General features: G+C 43.1%; 1 protein-coding gene across 1 annotated transcript in view; it reads left to right on the top strand.

Annotated features, from left to right (window-relative positions):
• The first annotated feature begins 566 nt into the window (after positions 1-566).
• Fabp12 (fatty acid binding protein 12) overlaps positions 567-21,264 on the top strand; it is a 61,856-nt gene continuing 41,158 nt past the window's right edge. Inside the window, exon 1 of the mRNA XM_063257499.1 lies at positions 567-656. The gene's annotated coding sequence lies outside the window, so the exon portion shown is untranslated. The remainder of the gene's footprint in view (positions 657-21,264) is intronic.

Here is a 21,264-nt window from a genome sequence, read left to right as displayed (position 1 = left end):
TCTAAGTACTTTTGACTCTTTAAGATGATAATGAATTAATCTAACAATCAGAGCTGTATATCTTTGAGTGAATGGTTTAAAAGTGATTGCAGATCAAATCAAATAGTAAACAAAGGAAATGATCAAAATGTGATTCTTACAGTTTTTCAAACTTTGTAAAAGAAGAATAAAAAGCAAAAGAGTTAAATCATTTTCGTTTTATGGACAGCAGAAAACAGAACCTACACACAGTAGGGACAGCTGCTCAGTTTTCAATCTTTTCACTCAAATATCAGCATTCTATAGTCATGATGGAACTGTTCGCATTTGTTTCAGGAATCAAAGGTTGTCTATATTTACTTTTCATGTTTCCTTGCATGCTTGTTCAATATAGTTTGAGGATCATAATACTTTGCTTTTATTAAAATTTACTTCCTTTTGTCTCATATTCTTGGATATAGTTTGTAAAGTATAAATGGTCACAATGGAACATGGATGGACCATATGTTCAAATAATGTGACAGGAGGCATAAATAGAGCAGTAATCCTCTCAAAGAGCCCAGAAATCCTCTAACCCGGGGGGATTCCTTGGTAAATGCTGCCTCTGCATAACGTGCAGGTGCAAGCCCCATGCTCCTTTCGCAGGTGACCTTTATGTGACTTCCTGGAGTTCTCAGGTATGACACACTGTTGCTCAAATACGAACTATTTTATCATAATAAGAGCAGTTTTAGAAATGACTTTTGATTTATTATACGGAAATAATATGAGACTGTGTGGATTTTTTCATGTTGTTTGGAATTTCAGAAGCTCAACATTGCCAGCAAAAGTCTTGCTAGGTTTCATATAGTAAATGTAGGGAGGTACCTGTGTTCAGAGTCAGTGATGTCTAACCGGGAAGGACCAATTAGATCTGACTGTCTCCTTGGGATGCAGACTCACTGCCTGCACAGAGAAGAGAACACATCCTGTCTTAGAAAGTGTACCTTGCAAGAAAAAAAATGCTTTACTCCTAGCTACCCAAAGAGGTTAAGATACCAAGAGAATCCTCATAAAGCTTGGCGCTGCCTGGAAGAAAATGAATACTTTTCCTCTTAGACATCTGCTCAATCAGGGATTTGTTGATTATCCTGTTTTTGTGTTTTGGTACTGGGGATTGAACTCACAACCTTGTACTTGCCAGGCAGGCACTTACACTGCTGAGCTAAATCTCTAGCCTATCCTGTCCTTCTTAACAGGGAGACAGCTAACTGCATACCCTGGCAACTCAGGGACTACCAGGGAAGTAGGCATTGGTATGGCTAGTTTTGGTTTCTATAAGGGGAGCACAATAGATCCCAAGTCCTTGCCAAACCAAGAGGTTTGACAAGAGAAAAGATGAGACTGAGAGCTACCCGTTTGCTGAGGACACCACAGGAAGAGGGACAGAGAAGAGCAGGTGTCAGACGAAGGCCACTTGAACAAGCTAGCTAGGGACTGCAGTAGAGGTGACCTTACCTTGTTTCAAAATAGTAGCCACAATGCAAAGGAAGATGCGGACTCAAAATGTGAAAAGGAAAGGATTAGGCCATGTCTTCTCATTCACAGACTAAATGAGCCTGGGTATCAGAAAAGGACAGAGAGAAGCCTCACACTAGACAGAGGTGGGAATCCGGAGTGGAAGAAATATCTTTTATGAGAAGGAGTGACAGGGGAGTGAGAGGTCTTGGAGAGAAGATGGGCTATTCCTGAGATGAAATCCCCACTGCTCACGGACAGGCAGTTGCAAATTTTGAAAACCCTTTCACCCAGAATAGACAATGCAGCCCTGAGTGAAGATAGGGCATGCAGGAAGTGGTCGGTTCCACAGGCAATGGAAAACTCAACGGGCTCTCCTGGGAACGTATGCATGAGCTGGGGCAGAGATGCATCTTTTCCATAACTAGCACATAAATGTAAACTTACTTCTGAGATAGGTGTCTAAAAGAGGCATAGAAGAGCAGGACCATGTGGAGTGCTACAAGATACTGACAGTGTCAACACAGCCATGGTCCTAGCTTGTCTGTGTGTCTATGGGAAGTTGTTTTCCTACTTTCCAGATTTGGGTCCTCTGTGACCACACTGTGATTAGCCCCCAGATCATCTCATCTCTCTACATTCCTCTTGCCACTGCTGTGATTACACCACATAATTTTTCTCTTAAGTTCAAGTGTATTATTTATAACATGCCACTTAGGGTAGAAGCTTTCTACTGGCAACCTCTACATATAGACCATTTTGATAACAGAAATAGGACCAGATTATTACTATGAATTTCTAGTTTCTTAAAATCAGGCTTATTTCCAAGTAAACATTGACTTCTAACGGGTATGTAAAGATTCTTACACTTCCATAAATGTTTGCTTTGTTTTTTGAAAATGACTGTGACATGTCAGAAGAGTCAGCCAGGTATTTGTGTCCTGTTAATCATAATTGTCAACTTGATGGGGCTAAGAGACTTCGGGGGGACTGATTGGATCACAAGAGTAGCATACTCCTCAGTGGGTTAATTGACTGAATGTGATGGCAGGAAGTGGGGACTAATTGGAAAGTGTGTTTTGGAGGGAACCTCTCTTGCTGGTGGTCTCCTTCCTGTCATCATGAAATTTGTAGCTTTGCTCCACCACATCCTTCTACTGTGATATTTCTGCCTTGCGGCCAGCTGACCATGGACTGAAATACCTGAAACCATGAGCCAAATGAAACCCTCCTCCTTTTCTCTTTTAAGTTTTAGGTGTTGGCTGTTTCATACCAGCAATGGGAAAGCAGACCATTCCAGTGGTCATGATTATTGACAGCAATTTCTAATTGCAGCTGGACATAGCATCAATTCCTTGATGTGGTTAAGAGTACTAGGGAAGGCTAATAAGTAAGGCTTCATGAAGGACTATTTTTTAAAAATTAACAAATAGGAGTGTAAGGAATGAGGTAGGTAGAAAGAGATAAGCAGCACCTATTAACTCTGGTGTGGGGACCAAACTAGTCTTGGAACGATTCGTTTGATGACTGAAGTGTAATAAAGGGAAGGGAAGTAAGGCATTAGGTTATGGATGACTAAGCACTTCACAATCTGAGATTTTATTATATTTGAAAAGGATTCCTTTTGGATCTGAAAAAAGAAAGCAGGCATGGAGGCTTGGGGGAGGGAGAAACAGTACATATTTGCAGAACTAATTAAACTAAAAGGAGATTGAAAGTTTGGGAAATGTGTTAGTTTTCCATCACTCTGGCAAAATATCAGAGCCAACTTAAGGAAGTACAGGTTTGCTTTATTTCAGAGTTTCACAGGCATTTGGTCCTGTGGAAAGGCAGGACCTCATGCAGGAAGAACATGATAGATCAGAGCTGCTCGCTCCATGGCATCTGGGGAGAGAAGACAGAGGGAGAGAGGAAGACCAAGGTTCCACACCCCTCTACAAGCATGCCCCTAAAACCTAGTTTTCTTACGCAAGGCTCTAACTCCGAAAGGTTCCACCACTTCCTGACTGTGCAGAGGCTGGGAATCAGCCTTGAACACATGGGCTGTTAGGCTCATTCAGGATTCAGACTATAGCAAGGGGGTGCAGATTTCGCTTGGCAGTAGAGTGGGATATTCAAATGGAGAGTCTACTGAAAACATCCAAGGCCCATACAAACCATTGCTCTTTTCAGACGGGAGATTACAAGCCATTCTACTGTGATTCTAAAACTTGGGTCAGAAAAGTCAACCAGAAGTGAAAACCCAGAGACAAAGTCTTGGAAATTTGGTCCTTCTGTTCAAATAAAAGGACGGAAAAACCGGATGCTAAGCTTGGCAAAACTGTCAGATTTCCTTCCATCTGGTCAAACTCCAGTAATTTTAAATCCAGTAACCACAACAAGAAGGAATAAATAAAAACAGACAACTCACAGACAAACCAAAGTACTATACTAGTAGTAAGCAGTAGTTATTAAAAAGGTATTACTAGGAAACCTCCAAAAAATTGTTTCTGGACAATGGGAGAATATTAATAAATAATAAGCTAACAACAGGCAAATATGCCTTTACACATTTTAAAAAGATAATTTTAGTAGCATTTCTGTGGCATTGCTAATTTACTTTCGCTCCTTTAAAACATCTGTCTTATTTCAGACAACGAGGAACATGTATTTCAGATGCTACTCCTGGGCACAGCTCTCAATCTGTCTTTATCAGCACTAGACCAATCTCAGCTGTGGCTGTTGGTCCAGTCCTTCCTGAATCCTGAGTGTGTGTATGTGTGTGTGTATACACTTTTGCATGTGTAATATATTTGTATCAGACAATAGTCTGTATTCGTTCACTGTGACTCTTAAGAGCAAATTGCCACAAACTGGCAAATTAAGCAGCAGAAATTTACTTGTACAGAGTCAGAAATCTGAACTCAGTTATCACTGGACCTAAACTAAAATGTCAAATGGGGCTGCCCTCCCTGCTGAAGTCCTAGGGAAAGCCCATGCCCTGCTTTGTTTTGCTTCTGCTGGCTGTGGCCAGCACTCCTTGGCTGTGGCTGCATCACTCCAAACTCGCTTCTAGTGTCACATGGTCTTCTCTGTTCTGTGAAAATCTCCCTCTGCCCCTGTCATACAAGAGGTTTGTGACAGCCATTAGCAACACTCTCAGAGAATCTGGGAAAGTCCCCTTACTTCAAGCTCATTAATTAATCTCATCCCTAAAGCCCTTTCTTCTGAATGGTGTGTATATGTGCATGTGTGTGTAGCTAAGTGGTTTTGCCCTTCAGACAATGTTCAACTGTCCGACTCTCCTTAATGGGGACCTTGACCTTGAGGAAGAGAACAGCCCCTAGCTGGGTTACGCTGTTTGGTGAGGGCCAGCCACCGTGTGGCCTCAGTCCATGCCCTCTAGTCTGTGACTCTTTCCCTCGTATCTCTTACCTTGTGTTGCTCCCACCTATTTGATGACCCTGAAGTTGTAATTCTCACTGTTTATTGTCTAATCAGCAATTGAATCAAAAACTGTCAGCTGTGCAAAATTCAAAGTCCACAGTAGCAGAAAGCCCAGCCCCAACGGTCCCTTGCTGTTGTGAGCAGGTTTCTCTGGGTGCTGTATCCCTGATCTTTTTGTGTTCCTAGCGCCAGGAAGTCTGTGCTGGCAGGATTTTAGGACTCCCCCCACCAGGAGCCCAGCCTCCTCCTTGGGTAAACAGTCACTCCTATCAAACAAAATGTTCACTAACCTCCCTTGAAGGAAAGAGCCATTAATCTACAGAGGCTGTGAAAATTACTGAACTGTATTAAAATTGCAAAAATCAATAGCTAAGAACTCCGCAGAATGGCCTGGGGTTATGATTATGATGAAAATCAAAAACACCATTAAAGACAATTGTGGAGGGAGTTTCATCATAAAGATACTCAGCCAAGGGAAAGTTTAAATAAGGAAAAAGTTGATGCAAATATAACATGATTTTCGTGGTGAGCCAAGACACACCCAGCTTCTAAAGCTCCAAAGAAATCAAATCTGACTGAGTCAGGGTCTATAAAATTGCACCCCTGAGGATAAAGAGGGGATGGTTAACAGGTACAGGGTATGGTGGGTTCAGGGCATGACTTCTGCCCCTCTCTAGCGTGCTAGGATAGCTGTGGTTGACAGTAATTATATATTTCAAAATAGCTAATAGAAAAGATGTGTGTGTGTGTGTTTGTGTGTGTGTGTGTGTGTGTGTGTGTGTGTGTGTGATGATTGAACCCAGGGCCTTCACACAGAGCCATATCTCAGCTTTTTAAACATTTTTATTTTTGAGACAGGATTTGGCTAAGTCATGAAGTTGCCCAGGCTGGGCTTGAACTTGTGATCCTTTTGCCTCAGCCTCCCACAGTGCTGGAATTACAGGCATTTATCCCTACACCTGGTGTAGACATGGTTTTCCTAACACAAAGAAATGATAACTGTCTGAGGTAATGTATATGCACATTATCCTGATGCAGTCATTACATTCCACGCACATGTCTTAAAATGTCCCACTATACCCAGAAATATGTACAATTACTATGTGTTTATGTATTAATTGAAAATTCAAAAAAAATAACTGATATGGTGGCACATGCCTATAATTCCAGAACTGAGAGGCTGAGGCAAGAGGTTGGCAAATTTGAGATCAGTGTGGGGAATTTAGCAAGATCCTGTCTCCAAAAGTAAAACAAATTAAAACCTGTGACACTGGCAAAGAAATGTAGATTTTATAGTGACAAATACCTATAAAATGACTATTTTGGTATATGAATAATATTGATAAAATGATAGATTTTGAGGGGGTACTGGGGATCAAATCCATGACCTCGCGCTTGCCATATAGAGGCTTGTGCTGCTGAGCTAATCCCCCAGGTTTTGGGGGTAATTTTTAAGGAGAAAATCTTATTTTTTTGGCTTGCTTATATAGTTTCCAGAGCATTCCATTAACCCAAACTCATGGTATGATCTGGTATGACATGGTATGTAGCCCTGAATTAAAATTAAGAAGTAAAGTCACATGCTTTATTTCAAACTCCTTTAGAGAGTAATTCATAATATCAGGAAATTCACAAACCTTTTTTTTAAAACTTAGTTTCCTCTACTAAATACATGTGACAGTAAATTAAGCACAAAAATCTACAAATGGGAAAAATCATGATTACACGAAGGGCATAGACTTGTTTAAAAGAAAACAACAACATAGATCCCTAATATTACTATTATTCTACATAGACCACCTGTGAGTTGTAGGTATAAAAGTTGATGAATGAAATGACATGATTCTCAATAAAATGTAGTAAGGATAATATTACATTTTTACTGAATGGATAAGAAAAATGTCTATCTGTATGAGAAGCCACGTGAAATAGATTATTTTCTCCAACAAAATTAAACAATACTTTGCAGCTCCTGCCTGGCAAGCACAAGGTCCTGTGTTCTACTCCCAGTACAAAAAGCAAAACAAAACTAAACTAAACTAAAACAAACAAACCAGACAAGCAAACAAAAAACCCCACAATATTTGACTTCTTCTTTGAAAGACTACTAAGTCTAACTTTTTGGCTTGTATTTTAAAAATAAGCAAGTAAAATGAACTTACTTTTGAAAATGAAATTCGTAGTTTTAGTCTGTCCATGTGTTTTCTTCTAATAAGATAAAGGCTCAAGAAGTACTTCTTGGTTCCTGGTCTCACCCCATCACCTCTGCATGCAGTTTAACCTCCGTGTTTCATTTACTCTTACATATTATTTTATTGCCAGTTTTGTTTTGTTTTGCATTTTATAGTATTTGTGATTCATGTGGTTGCATGGCGGAACCTTTTTTTGCTCTCAAGGAGATTATAGGATTTTGTTTTTGACAGCTTGCTCTTGTAGACATCATAGAGCAAACCTCCAAGACTAGGGAAAGAGGGTAGACAGCAGCAGGACAGATGTGAAGCAGGTGATATTTCCTACTGTGCAACGTGGCTGGGTGTTGAAAGATGGCTGTGGAAAATTTTTCCTTAGAGGCTAGCTTCTTTTACCCTATTTTGGAAATGAATCTTCAATTGTTTAAACAACAGAATGCCCCCATGTAGTCAGGCAGTTATTTTATTTGGTGCTAAAGAAGGATCTGGAAAGAGTACACTTAAAGCCATGCATCTGCAGAGGTAATATTTGTGTCCTTAGAGTTGCAGTGGGAAACACTAACACTATAGATCAAAGAAGTTCTCTCTTGTACCGAATATCTTATTATGCTGCAAATGAAATGGTGATTAGACACCAGAACAAAAGCTTGTACTGAATAAAAATATCAGACTGTATATGGAAAATTAAATAAATGATTTGTCTCAAGAAAATGTTAATTTGTATTTTACATAAATTTTTGTTACTATTTTGTTTTCTTGTAATATTTCTTAAGAGTTTGCAGACCAGCAGACTACTTAAAACAAAGACTTTACCTTAATTTTTTGAGACAGGGTCTTGCTATGTAGTTCAGGTACATCTTGAACTCATTATGTAACCCAGAGTTGGCCAAGAACTTGTGGTGATTCTCCTGCCTCAGCCTCCTGAGTGCTAACATTACAAGTATGTGTTACTATCCCTGGTTTAACTTGTTTTTCTATAATCACAAAGTGATTAACACTGGCGTAGTATGTAAGACATGCCCAATGATTATTTGTTGAATTATATTCTTAACACCATAAACATGTATTTCTCTAAATATATTTTCTTGAGAATTATATTCTCTAGGTAAAATTTTATATTATCTCCATGGTCAAATAAATGAGAAAAATGACCGGATATATTCTTTTGTTGGAAATTCATAATTTCAGCACCAATATTAAATTAGGTTATGAAAAGTCCTATGGTTAAAAGATTAGCTTTATTTACCCTGATGTTTCCAAAACTAATTTGACAATAGAATTATATTCTAATGTAATACAAATAGTCCAAATCCCATGGACTACTGGGAAATCTTATAAAAATAATTATGAGATAAAGAATTTATAAGACTTAATTTTATTATGTGTGATGATGTAAGCAGCTATTTTGAAGAAAATGAGACATTATAATTAAAACTAGTCATTACTCATTTCCTATCATCTTGTGAAGTTCAGTAATACTTTTATTCTTTGTTTTATTGGTTTTAGTCTGTTTCATATTATTTAATTTCACTATATGTGAAGGCATGGACAGCTATTTTGAAAATAACAAGAGACATTATGGTAGCCATTGTTGATTTTCCCATGGTCTGGTTTCAAAGTCTTGTAATGCTTTCATTCTTTTGTTTTGATTGGTTTTATACTATTTTCTCTTGTTTGAATTTACTGTGTGTGAAGATATAGACAACTATTTCAAAGAAAACAAGAGACAGTATGATAGCCACTGTTGATTTCCTGTTATCTTGTATTGCAATCCTGTGTTGCTTGCATTATTTTGTTCTGTTTGGCTTTGTTCTATTCTATTTTGTTTTATTCTCCGTAAAATTAGAACAATAATTAGATGAGTCTATCTTCTAATCCCAGTCTTTGGTATAAACTCCAGGTCTGATTCTAATTGGATTCAAATTTAAAAGAAATTCCTGTGACTATTGGGATTAAACACCAAATGTTGTAGTCATTGCTCTTTCTTATTCTAGCTCAGAGAATGTAGCTATAATCAACAATATCCTTGGTAGAATTTAAGAGAAAATATTGAAACCAAATATATTAAGTAGCTAAAGGCCAGCAATATATTTTTTACTCAATGCATTTAATCAAATCTAAATTATTCAATATATTTTTGGGATATTAAAAGAAACATCCCCATTGAAATATCTCTTTGTTTTCACCTCATAGTCCAACAATGAAATCATAATTCTCCCCTCATTATCAGAGTTCCTAGATTCACCTTTCTTGGGGCCATGTGAAGATTTGTGGGTTGGGGCACAATCAGTCAGTTTGTTTATCCTTCTGTATCAAATAATCTCTTCTCCCTTTCCTATTTGTTCAACAGGGAAATTCTAGAATGTGTGCATATGTGTTCATTTTTGTTTAACTTCTCAGATACAATTAATTTGCTTAGAATTGATACATCTACAATCTAATTTGAGTCATCTAATGTTTACAAATATCAATCCATGCAAATTCAACTTTAAGACATGGCAAACTTTGAATTATTATGAAGCACAGAGGCACATCTGAGGTTAAGGCTCCTCCAGTGCCTTTCCTGGACGCCTGAGCTGAGCAGACCTGACCTCAAGCCCCCCCCCCCCCCACTGGGACCTTTCTCCTCCTTCTTTTCCCCTCCCCCCACTTCCCCTCAGCACAACCGATGTTTGCTCCTCCACCACAGTCTTGTGCTTAAAAGCTTTATGTTCTAAGAGACACAATATACACGGGTTAACTTTGAGCATTAAAAAAACCCAATATATTGGGAAGGGGAGGTGCCAACAAAAAAAGATTTAAGAAATCTTTTGTCCATGTGCCAGCTCCCCACCACGAATGCAGTGATTACATACTGCAAATGTGAAACAGTACAAAATTTTTAAAAATTGAAGTATGAAAATATTAGAATCACATCAAAAATTATTTTTCTTTTTCATCCAGTCTTTCATCCAAAGCACATACTATGTGGTCATTGTTTGTAACTACTAACAGTAAAGGTAAAGGAATAAAAAGGAAGAAGAGCAAGCGTCTTAAGGGAAAGAAAACCCCAGAGCTATTTAGCCGCTCACCTTGTCCTCAAGGCAGCACAGATGGGCACTCATTGCCCTGAGGGGAGCAGAAAACTTGTCCTCAATGCCAGCCACTAGGGAGAGGCAGAAGATCAAAGGGACCCTCGGCTCCATATGCAACCCAGCCGTGCCTTTGCCACCCTGGTTTTGTCCAGTACCCTGAATGTTTCTCTCTCTCCACTGCAAGAAAAGTGTCAAGGACAAGGAAGGCAACTAAGTCCAGTGGCCTCTTTCCAGAATCACTATCCTGTGCCACAGAACCAGCCCTAGCCTGCCTACAACAGCCTGTTCTTTTGTGCTGAGATCCTTGATGCATACACAGATTACATGCAGTGGAGAACAGATCCCTGCAAGAGCCTCTTCCGTCCAGTGGTCCTGGGCGCTGGCTTGGTCAAGGTTGCTAAATCAAAGGAGCTGCAGAAGGGCAGCAAGAGAATAGAATAAAACCAACCAGGCTCGGATCTCCCCCCACCTCCCATCTTCTTAGGGATCCAACAAGCCTTCGCTTGACCCAGTGGCCTCCAGAAACTGGCAACTTTCTCTGGTTGTGATGGCAAAGATCTAATTCTCTGTGCCCATGCGTGGGAGACTCCTCTCCTTCCCCCTTCCCTGACCACTTCTGCACAGACTCTGCTGCCTTCCTAGTCTCTCCACTCCAAAGGACATGGAGGTCACAATGCCTGCATCCTTCTCAGACTAAATCCTGTCTTTTCTTATCCTCATGCATTTGTTCATCCTTCTTCCTGTGTGGCAGACTGCCCAGATGACAAATGTCATGGTTTCTGATCTGATATTTTTACCCCTACCTCTCTAGCAGCATTGGCAATCCAGAGACTCCTAAAAGACACAATTTCTAAACTCCTAAAACACGATTTCTAGATCCTAAAAAGCACAATTCTCCTAGAGAAAGCTGAAGTGCCCATACACAATTGCCTGAACGCTGAGTTGCCACAGAGAGGCAGAGCCTCCCATCCTTTGCTGTCCCTCTATACAGTGTTGCAGTGTCCCACCCAAGAACTGGCAGTCATGCACAGGATACATAGGCTGCCCAGAGCTTTCTAGGCCCCAGCTGCTCAGAAATTCTGGGGCCCGCTCTCAAACCTCCCAGTAGATAAATGAGGAAGTGGCTAAGTAAAGGCTCAGAGATGAGAAAAACCCTCTTTCAAAGCAGTGGGACACACAAGCAATGCACTAAATGGTTTAGCACTTGGGAGCTTCAAGTAAAGTTGAACACATAACCCACTCAAGGCCAAGGTGCTCCTAGATAGGTGCAGGCTTTCCCAGCACAGAAGGCCCTGGCCCTGTGTTCTCAGAGTCCTAGCTCAGGCATGCATCCTCCTTCATCTCAGAATCATGCAAGGCAAGACCAAGAAAGACATAGAGACTGAGCAATCGCAGTAAACCCTGGCCTGCCCTCCCTGAGGGCCTTCCTTATTTGTACCATTGGTCCTGTCCCTGAAAACAGCCAACAAGACCAGCAGCGCAGCCTCCTGCACGGCTCAACTCTGTTGAGGACTAGGGTTGCCTTCACTGAAACAGCAAAAACAGATTTGGAGATAACTTGAATCCAGAAAAGAGGAAATAACCTGGATGGTGCACTGAGTCTGGAATTTCCTGAGCGGCTGGAATGTGCCCAAAAGCTGGGGAGAAGGCTGTCCAGAGGGTGTCAAGTGACAGCAGCTGTGTGGAATGTTGAAGACTGCAACCTCCCAAGCACTAGGACAGTCACCTCTGACATGACAACCTGGCTTAACAGAGCTTAGGACTCCAGCATTAGACCTCCTCAGCCTCCATCGTCCCTGTCCCTGCAGCCCTCTTAGCCAAATATCAGAAGTCTACTTCCTCTACACAGAAGCTGCCATTGAGAGGATGCTCTCTAGAAGGCTGGAAGTCTTCAGCTGAAATGTTTTCCACGTAAGACTCTGAATTAGAGACCCCAGCTTTTAAACACTTTCTAAGAAAGGTTTCTTTTCCCCAGGTCCTCCCCATCTGGCAGCCTCCTATTCACATGGTGATATTGTGATTAAATCATTCACCTTGCCCCAACATGACCTGAGAATCCCTAGTGAGAGATGCCTGCCTCTGCAAACCTGCAGAGGTCACAGGTAATAAAAGCTACCCATGAACAGACACCAGCCGTCGATTGATTGACAGATGCACCCAGCCGAAGCCCAGACTGGAAGGGTCTGCTTTGTGTTCCAGGGACATTCGCCTCAGAGGGAATGCCAGACTGGTTGCTGCGATAGGACAGGAGAGGACACTGAGCAGGCCTAGTTCCACTCCCTCCTCTCCCAGCTCATCTCTAAGAGCCTGGGCATAGAAGGAGAGGCAGAGAGGTGGAGTGAGGAGGTTTCAAGGAGTTAACAAGCACCTAGACACAGCAAGAACACACTAGACTTCCTCTCCTCACTGGGTCTCTTCCCTGAGTTTGATTTTTGCATTGAGCTCTTACCTAATTCCACTTTTAAAAAAGACCAGAGTATCCCTTACCAATACATCATAACTCACTAAATTCAAGGAGGTGGCATGTGACAGAGAAGGCAATCCCTTTGGTTTGTTCTTTGAATGTTTTGAAGATGAGTTCACTGTCAAAGTCACCTGTATGATCAAAGCTGAACTGCTCCTTTGGGGCCCTGGCTTTATGCTCTGAAGCGAGGATGTGGTAGAAGCGATCTAGGCCTAGGAAGACCACTTGCTTCTGGTGACAGAGTCCAATCTCGTTCTTCCCCAGGTGCCACATGATCTTAATACAAATAGAAGATTTGAGGTTCCAGGCAGATGGGGTTTGTACACAAGGGACCGATGCCCTCTCGTTTCACCACCTTCCATGTGGACATCAAGACTGAGCCAGTCCGCCCCATGGGTGTTATTTTCCTGTACGCAACTCTGTGGTTGTGTGAGCTGCCTGATCAAGAGCAGCTTGGCCCTCTCTTTCATAGCCTCGGGACACACTCCACAGCAGCAGAAGGATCTGCTTCCCCTGAGACTAGGTACTCACCCAGAAGGGAAGACAGAGGCAAGGGACCGTGCGTTTGAACCCACGTAAGCTAAACCAGGCAGCCACAAGGCTTGCAGCCAAGCATTTAGCAAGAGAGTCCCTGCTTCGGACTTTCTTTTCAATACACAGGGACCTTTAAGGAGGAATCATGAAAGAATAAAAAATGATGTGGGTCTCCATCAGAACACTTTCTGCCTGAAGCACTGCCCAATAATCATCAATCAGCTAACTGAATCTGACAAAATCATTGACAAAACGATGACAGTGGAATCACAAAGCCTATGTTCCGCAAAGCCAAGATGGCTCAGATGAAAACACGAAGTCACAGTACCTGTGTGTGGATTTAGACATGGCTACTGAGCTTGGACAAAGTGGTTCCTCTCCTGAGTTTCTTTGTCTAAGAGATGATCAGCTGAGTTGGGGATACCCACTCACTCCTGGTGAAGCATCACACATTTCAGGTCTATCACACGCTCTCCTTTCTGGAGTTAACCTCATTTCCAAAGATACTAGCTGCTGGCAGTGTCCTCATTGACAGCCATCAGCAAAGGTTGGACACTGGGCTGCTGGTGGTTCCACAGGGTCTGTTCACTGCCTTGACTGGGGCTCAAGCCATCTCATCTCTTGCTGTCAGAGACAGCCCACTGATGTCCACTGGCTGTCCTCATTGGGCTCCTCTGCTGCCCACAACTGCCCCTGGGGGATGTAGAGATGTAGGACACTGCTCCAAGCCCTGGATCTCTGGCTTTCCTGGAGCAGCAGAGGGACTTTGTCTGCCTGCAGGGAACAGCAGCGTTTACTATATCGATTTTAATTTTTCAATTATGATAGTGAACAATCTTTTGAAATATATGCCAGGTATGATGGTGCACACCAGTAATCCTAGCACTTTGGAGGCTGATTCAGGAGGATCCCAGCAAATTCAAGGCCAGCTTGAACTACATTGAAAGACCAAGATCCTGTCTCAAAATAAAAAGAAAAAAGAAAGTTTATGACAGGTTCAAGGATTGTTAGAGCACAAAAAAAGAAAACTTTTGATTGAAATGATTCTATAAAATCTGGCCTTGCCAGTAAATTAACATGTTAGTTATTTCACTGAATGAAATCTAGGGCTTCAAATGGCCCCAGCATTTTGTTGGAATAGACGAAAACATTGACAATATTTTTAAAAAGAATGTATGAGATTAAGTTTAGCTTCTGCCTGTTACTAGCTCTGTGACTTTGTCTCTCTGAAAGTAAGCTTCTTCATCTCCAAAATGAGAATAATCTTTCCTCACAAAGAGTAAGACAGTATACCTAAAAGTACTTTGGAAAAGTAAAGGCTGATTATTACCTGGAGGGAATGTTTCAAAGACCAACAAGGTTTTTTAAAAATTGATTTTATTTTATTTTTTTCTTAATTTTAAGTAAAGGATTAAAATAATCTGTTTAATTCCAAACACTATTTGAAATAAGTCTGGTGCTCAAAGTGAGCCGAGGTGGAACTGCTTGCTGGGTCCTCAAAGTTGCTCGGTGCACTGTCAGCTGGGACACACAGATGGCAGGAGCCTTCTCCTTTCATCAGGGCTGCACCCCACACCGGAAGTGAAGGCAGACTGGCCAGGTCACCTCTTTCTTCAGAACCAGGGAACCAGACTGTTCTTGCAGTGTGCCTGCTCTGGGCCCGCGGCTGCATGCTGGGCAACTCCTTTTTGTTGAATTTGGCCACACTTCACAAGAAACCACAAACTAAAAAACCTGTTTGACAACCATCTTGGTTTCTACCAAAAGCCTGTCATTAGATTAGCATTTTCAACGCCAGTAAATCTTGAAATCTTATCTCCAACAACTACCTACCTGCAGAGGAAAAAAAAATATTAGTTTATGCCATCTCTTTTTTTTTTTTTTTGCCAGTAGGTTCATTGTAGCTCATATATCAAGCCAACTTTTGGAAATTAAAGTCGGGTCCGTACAGCACATAGAGTAGTTTTTCATGTAGGAAGTAATTTCATATATGCTACTATTTTTTAATCACTTCCGTAACAGTAGGAAATAATTACTGTATTTTACAGATTTGGAGCTGAGAACAATTATAATTTGCCTAAGACTTTACAGTGACTAAAAGTACACTGAGACCAAGAAGAAACAGTACTCTATTTTGCCAAATCTCTATCAAAGTTCTTGCCCTCAGGAGCCAGGAAGGTTAATGGAACCTTCTCAGGAAAGACTTACTGCCACACCTGGAGTGGGAAAGCTGGCCAGGAATCCTTCCCTACTTCACTCGGCCCAGTGACACCTACAGAATCTTGGCACCTGCAGGCTACAGTGACACTCAGAGTGTCAGTTCAACGAGGAGGGCTATGCTGCCCTCACTTACTGCCAAGAAGCCACATAATGTAAGGACTCTGGTGGCACTATGACCTTGTCTTAGCTCTCCTGCACCTCCTAGCTGTGTGCTCCTGGAAGAAGTCACCTCATCTTAGTCTGTGATTGTGTACAATGGAAATAACATTTCTTTTGTTAGTTAATGGCCTTAACATCTAAGGGAGGGTTCTCTCATAGAGTTCCTGAGCAACCTGAAAGATGGGATGAGAGAAATCCGTATCGCACTGCATGTATCATTTGAACTTTCGAAGTTTGTGCTCCTTGGGCTCAGTGCCATTCACCTCTGTGTCTTAGTTGGCGACCATTATAGTGACCTGACACTACATAAGATGTAAAATAATTTTTCTGAGGCAAATACAACAAGACTAGGAATGCCTAAGATTTAAAAGTGCCGTGGTATATTAATATTTTTCTTTCGTTTTATAGATGTGGGACTTTGTTCCAGCATCTGCTCATCAGTTTGAAAGTGGGGTGTTTTTCTCAAACCCTCAGCTCACAACATAAATAAGGTCCGAAGGACATTTATGTCTGAAGTGGCAGTCTGCCCACAGATGAGACAGCAAGTTATTTCTTCATTCCTTCCCGTGGCATTCCTGAAAACCTTTGTTTCATTGCACCAGGTGACTATTGCTACAGTCACATATAAATACACTGAGGGTTCATGAGCAATTAGTTTGTTGGAGAAATATTTTTCATGAATATTTTTCTCAAAATCAAGGAAAAAAAAGATGGTGGCTTAGCTAGGGGTGAGTGTGGAGGGCAGGAAAAAATCAAATAAATAAACAGAGTGTATCATTTTCCTATAGAGTGATGTCTGAATCTTACATTCCAAGGAAGAAATGTTTGAGCTGTGTGGGAGTCCTTTCTGAGTATGAATTTATGGTTCAATAGTTCAGAACTTAAGTGCTTCCTTTTGGAGTGAACTGTTGAGGTTGATTGCTCACTCTGCTATAAATTATAACCTTCTAGAGTTATAAAGGTGGCATGAGTCTGACCCCAGTCTAGAGAGCAGTAGAATTGCCATGTTCACTCAGGCTCCCCTGGGCATTCCAAAAAACGGTCACAGAAATGTCTGTCTACAAGGAGAATAGCCTGCTAGCAAAAGGCTTGTCTTCTGGGGTCTCAGAAAAGTGTGGCTGTAGGATCCCCCATCCCACATTTAATGTGTTGCAGGAAGCTCCTGGAAAGACCCCTGGTGATGGAGAGAAGCTATAGAGCATAGCAGATGAATAAAGCTTGGTTTCATCATAACCTATTTTGCTTCATTTGAATCAGACCATTGATATTGTGGCCTAGAAAGGAAGTGGGGTCTAGATCTGTCAGTAAAAAGACACACGGTCAGTCTTTATGACCCTATGTTTATCCGCAGCCAGCAGGTAGCTTGGTAGGACACCACCCTTCAGGGGTGTGCAAGACCACTGAGAGAGTTACACGATGCCATCCCTGGACTGAGATCCAAGAGGGACAATCAAGTGCTAAAAGGAATATTTTCATAAACTGCCTGGAATGAGGGGAAGGATAAGATTTTAAAAAGGGATGCTCAAGGAATATATGTGCTTGCTACCTTGTTCTAAAGAGAAAGGGGCTGCCTAAGCCAAGGTTGTTTGGCTGAGAGGAGTACGCATGTTTGGGGTCAGAGCAGAATTGTCACACTGGAGAGAGTCCCCCTGTCGATGTCGCTCCTGGCCGGCAGGAAGGACACACGACAAAGTCTGGCAGTGGACAACCTTTTCTTTTATTTTCCTTCTCCGTACAGCCTGCCCTGGGATCGCTCCCAGCCGAAGCCTCCTTTGGTCCGCTCCCCGCGGCTCCTTCTGGGCTTCTACTTCCGGGCTTCTTCTTCCCCCCCAGGGGTGGCACCAGTATATATACGGATACAGTGTCCAATCATGTTAAAGTAAGCAAGGCAAGCTGATTGGCTAACATCATCAGTTGCCAGGCAGACTATATTGTTGAGCGGGTTGCTTATGCGGTAAGCAGGAAACTAACGTGCTCGATGGGAGGGGTAATCTACCTCAGGCTTTACTCTTTACTACAGGCCTCACGTCCGCCAAGTGAGGCGACCGGGCTCGGGGCTGCGGCTCCCAACATCTCCCCCTTTTTTATTTTTTTTATAAATGTGCGCATCGTAGCCCTTCCTGGACTGGGTGCAGAGGCTTATGCCCTATGCGTAGGCCCACCGTAGGTCCTTGGCTTAGACCCTGGTCGGCCGTCCCATGGTCCGCCAAGGCCCTGAGGCCCTCGTCCTTTTTCTAGGGCCAGGCACAAACTGGACGGAACCTGGATGCACACAAGCTTGCACTCATTTCCTCTCCGTAAAGAAATCCCCTCGGAGAGAAATTTAGACCTGGGCAGCATCTAACAGTCCAGCGGCTTACGTGCAGGATGGGGTAGGGCCTGGCTTAGGTTGAGTCGCACCGGGGGAGTACGCTCTTACCCGTCATTGACTCTCCTACCCAGCTATGTCATAATTTTTTAGAGGAGGAGTGTGGGAAGCTCACCACCCCTAGACTCGGTCGTAGGCTAGGCGAGCGAGCCATGCATATGCCTGAGGATCTTCTTGTCCATTTCGGGCTACCGCTATTTCTATTCATCTTGTTGGTTGGTCTGTGATGGATCTCCGGTAGGGCAGGTCTGATCTTTAGTCGAGGGCTTTGTCGCCCGTGTCAGTCTCTCCGGTACCCACAGTGGTTCTCGTCCCGATTCCTGTGGGAAAACACAAACCGCGCCTCGGTTCCAGCTGACCACTGGATCCGGGCCCATCCATTGTCCTGTCAGGACATCTTTCCACTTCACCCACCCTTTATGGTTGGGGGAAGGGTTGTAGTGCTCCACGGCTGGGGAGCAATTATCATTATTTAAATTTAAAAAATTGTGTGTGAATAGTGCCATGGATAATCGTGCCTTTGGGGCCAGGCCTTGGCCTACTCCCCCTTTTTGTTTTTGTAAAATTTTTTTGAGGCTTTTATGAGCCCTCTCAATGATTTCTTGACCTTGGGGATTGTATGGGATACCATGTTTTAATTGAACCTCCATCATTTTGCAGAACTCATTGAAGGCTTTGCCTATATAGGCTGGTCCATTATCAGTTTTTAATATTTTTGGTTTGCCCCATGCGGCCCAAGCCGCCAGGCAATGATTGATCACATTAGACACTTTTTTACCTGTTTCTGCTGTTGCGAATATGACGTGAGAACAGGTGTCTGTGGAAACATGAACATATTTAAGAGTCTCAAACTCCTGTATATGTGTGATGTCCATCTGCCAAACATCACCAGGGATCAAACCTCGAGGGTTTACTCCCATCGGTATGGCAGGTTTGTATGTGGCACAGGAGTCACATAGTCGCACGATATCTCGTGCATCTGCTCTGGAAACATGGAAATGGTTTGCTAGTGTCCTGGCATTGACATGAAACTTATCATGGAAGGCACGGGCTCGCTCGATTGGTGTTAGTAAGGTAAAAATCCATAACGGGCGAGTGGCAGTATCAGCAGCCGCATTCCCCTGTGCCATGGACCCCGGCAGGGATGTATGTGCTCTTATGTGGGTGGTGAAGACCTTATGGTGTCTGTTCTGAAGCAATGTCTGGATAGACAGGAACAGCCCAGCCACTGTGGAAGTGGATCTAATTAAACCGGCAGTCTCAAGCACTTGCATAGCATTGACCACATACCTAGAATCGGAGACAATGTTAATGGCTCCTGAGAACCGTTTAAGAATCATTTTAACGATCTGTAGTTCCACCACCTGAGGCTGATCAGGTTCAAATTGTATGGTAACCGGGGGCTTGCCTAGGATCACATAGGCGCCTATCCCCGTCTTGGAGCCATCTGTGTATATTGTAGTTGCTGGGACTAATGGCTCAGAGGCAGTAACCTTTGGAAAAATTATAGGGTGCTGAGTGACAAATGACAAGATAGGGTCTTTAGGGTATTGATTGTTTATATCCCCATGGAAAACACATCTCAGAATGGCCCATGTATCTATGCAGGCAGCCAGGGTCTTGATCTGGCTGGCGGTATAGGGTACTCGGATGGCTTGTGGTCCTGAGCCAAAATGTTGGACAGCTCTATCATGCGCCTCAAGGGCCAATGAAGCGACTGCCTCCGGGTAATGCTCTATGACTTTTGCAGGTGAGACCTTAGGGTGTATCCACAGTAATGGTCCTTTTTGCCAAATCACCGCTGTGGGCTGTAGACTAGTCTGTAGCAAACAGACATCAAAGGGTCGCCCTGGTTCAATTCTGTGTGAGGTAGCCCCACCTAAGGCTTTTTTTACTCTCTGTAAGGCAGCTCTTGCCTCAGGAGTGAGCCTCCTGTGGGAGGCTATATCTGGGTCTCCCTTTAGAAGGTCGAACAGGGGTTTGAGATCTGAATTTGGTATATGTAAATACGGCCTAATCCAATTAATGTCTCCCAATAGCTTTTGCATGTCATTTAGGGTCCTAACGCCATCTGTCCTAATGGTGACCTTCTGTGGAGAGACTAGCATAGGGGAGATTTTTGCGCCTAAGTAGGTCACCATTTTTCCTCCCTGAATCTTGTCGGGGGCAACATGTAGATTAGCTTGTCTCAGGGCCTCGACCAACTGGCCGAGCATATTATTTAGCATGTCTGGGTCCCTGCCACTGAGCAAAAGGTCATCCATGTAATGCACACATCTTATCTTGGGAAAGGATTTCCGTAGGGGGGCCAGTAGGGAATCAAGGTAAATCTGACACATAGTGGGACTGTTGGCCATACCTTGGGGCAGCGTTATCCACTCGTATCTGAGATCAGGGCTTTCTTGGTTAATGGTGGGTAAAGTAAAGGCGAACCTATGAGTGTCCTCTGGATGCAGGGGGATTGAGAAGAAACAGTCTCTAAGATCTATAACATAAACTGGCCAGGACTGAGGGATGGCTGAGAGAGCTGGCAGCCCCCTCTGGACCGCCCCCAGGGACTGCATCTGCGCGTTGACCGCCCTTAGATCATGGAGCAGCCTCCATTTGCCAGACTTTTTCTTAATTATAAAAATGGGGGTGTTCCATGGGGAGGTTGACGGCTTAATGTGTCCTAATCTAAGTTGTGTACTGACTATTTTTGACAAGGCTAATAGCTTCTCCTTAGGCAGGGGCCACTGAGGTACCCAAACCGGATCATTTGACCTCCAGGTGATTTTGATCGAAGTGGGTAGGAGAGCTTCTTCAGCGGCCCCTAAGAAAAACCCAGCCCTTGCCTACCTTTTTTGTTCTCTACTGGTATTGGGGATGTCCGACCCTGTAGGGCATTGCCCAAGCCTTTGCCGGGGGTATATCCCTGGTTCCTGAGTATATCCTTAGCCTGGGGGGAGCAGTTTGATGTAAGCGTGACATCCATCTGAGTGAGGATGTCCCTTCCCCATAGAGACACTGGCAACTGCAACACAAATGGTTGGAAATGGCCCTGATGACCCTCCTCATCACACCAGAACAGGGTTGAAGCACTAACCTGAGGAGCTGACACCATCCCCAGGCCCTGCAGCGTGTTATCTGCAGTGTTGGTGGGCCAGTTGGAGGGCCAATCCTTTCTAGAGATAATGGAACGGTCAGCTCTTGTGTCTAGGAGCCCTGTTATATTCTTGCCATTGACCTTAAGTGAGAGCATGGGCCTTTTATCAAGTATTATATGGAGTCCCTCGAAGACTTCCCCTGAGGATCCGAAACCTTGACTTTCTCTAATTTTCTGCTTTGAGGGGAATCTCTTGTGGAGACTGGGGA

Source organism: Cavia porcellus, unplaced genomic scaffold, assembly GCF_034190915.1.
Source record: "Cavia porcellus strain 051 isolate PalLab524CR breed Dunkin Hartley unplaced genomic scaffold, mCavPor4.1 scaffold_10, whole genome shotgun sequence".
Lineage (NCBI taxonomy): Eukaryota > Metazoa > Chordata > Mammalia > Rodentia > Caviidae > Cavia > Cavia porcellus.
Note: the sequence above shows the minus strand (reverse complement) of the source record. Positions and strands in the feature narration are given on the sequence as shown.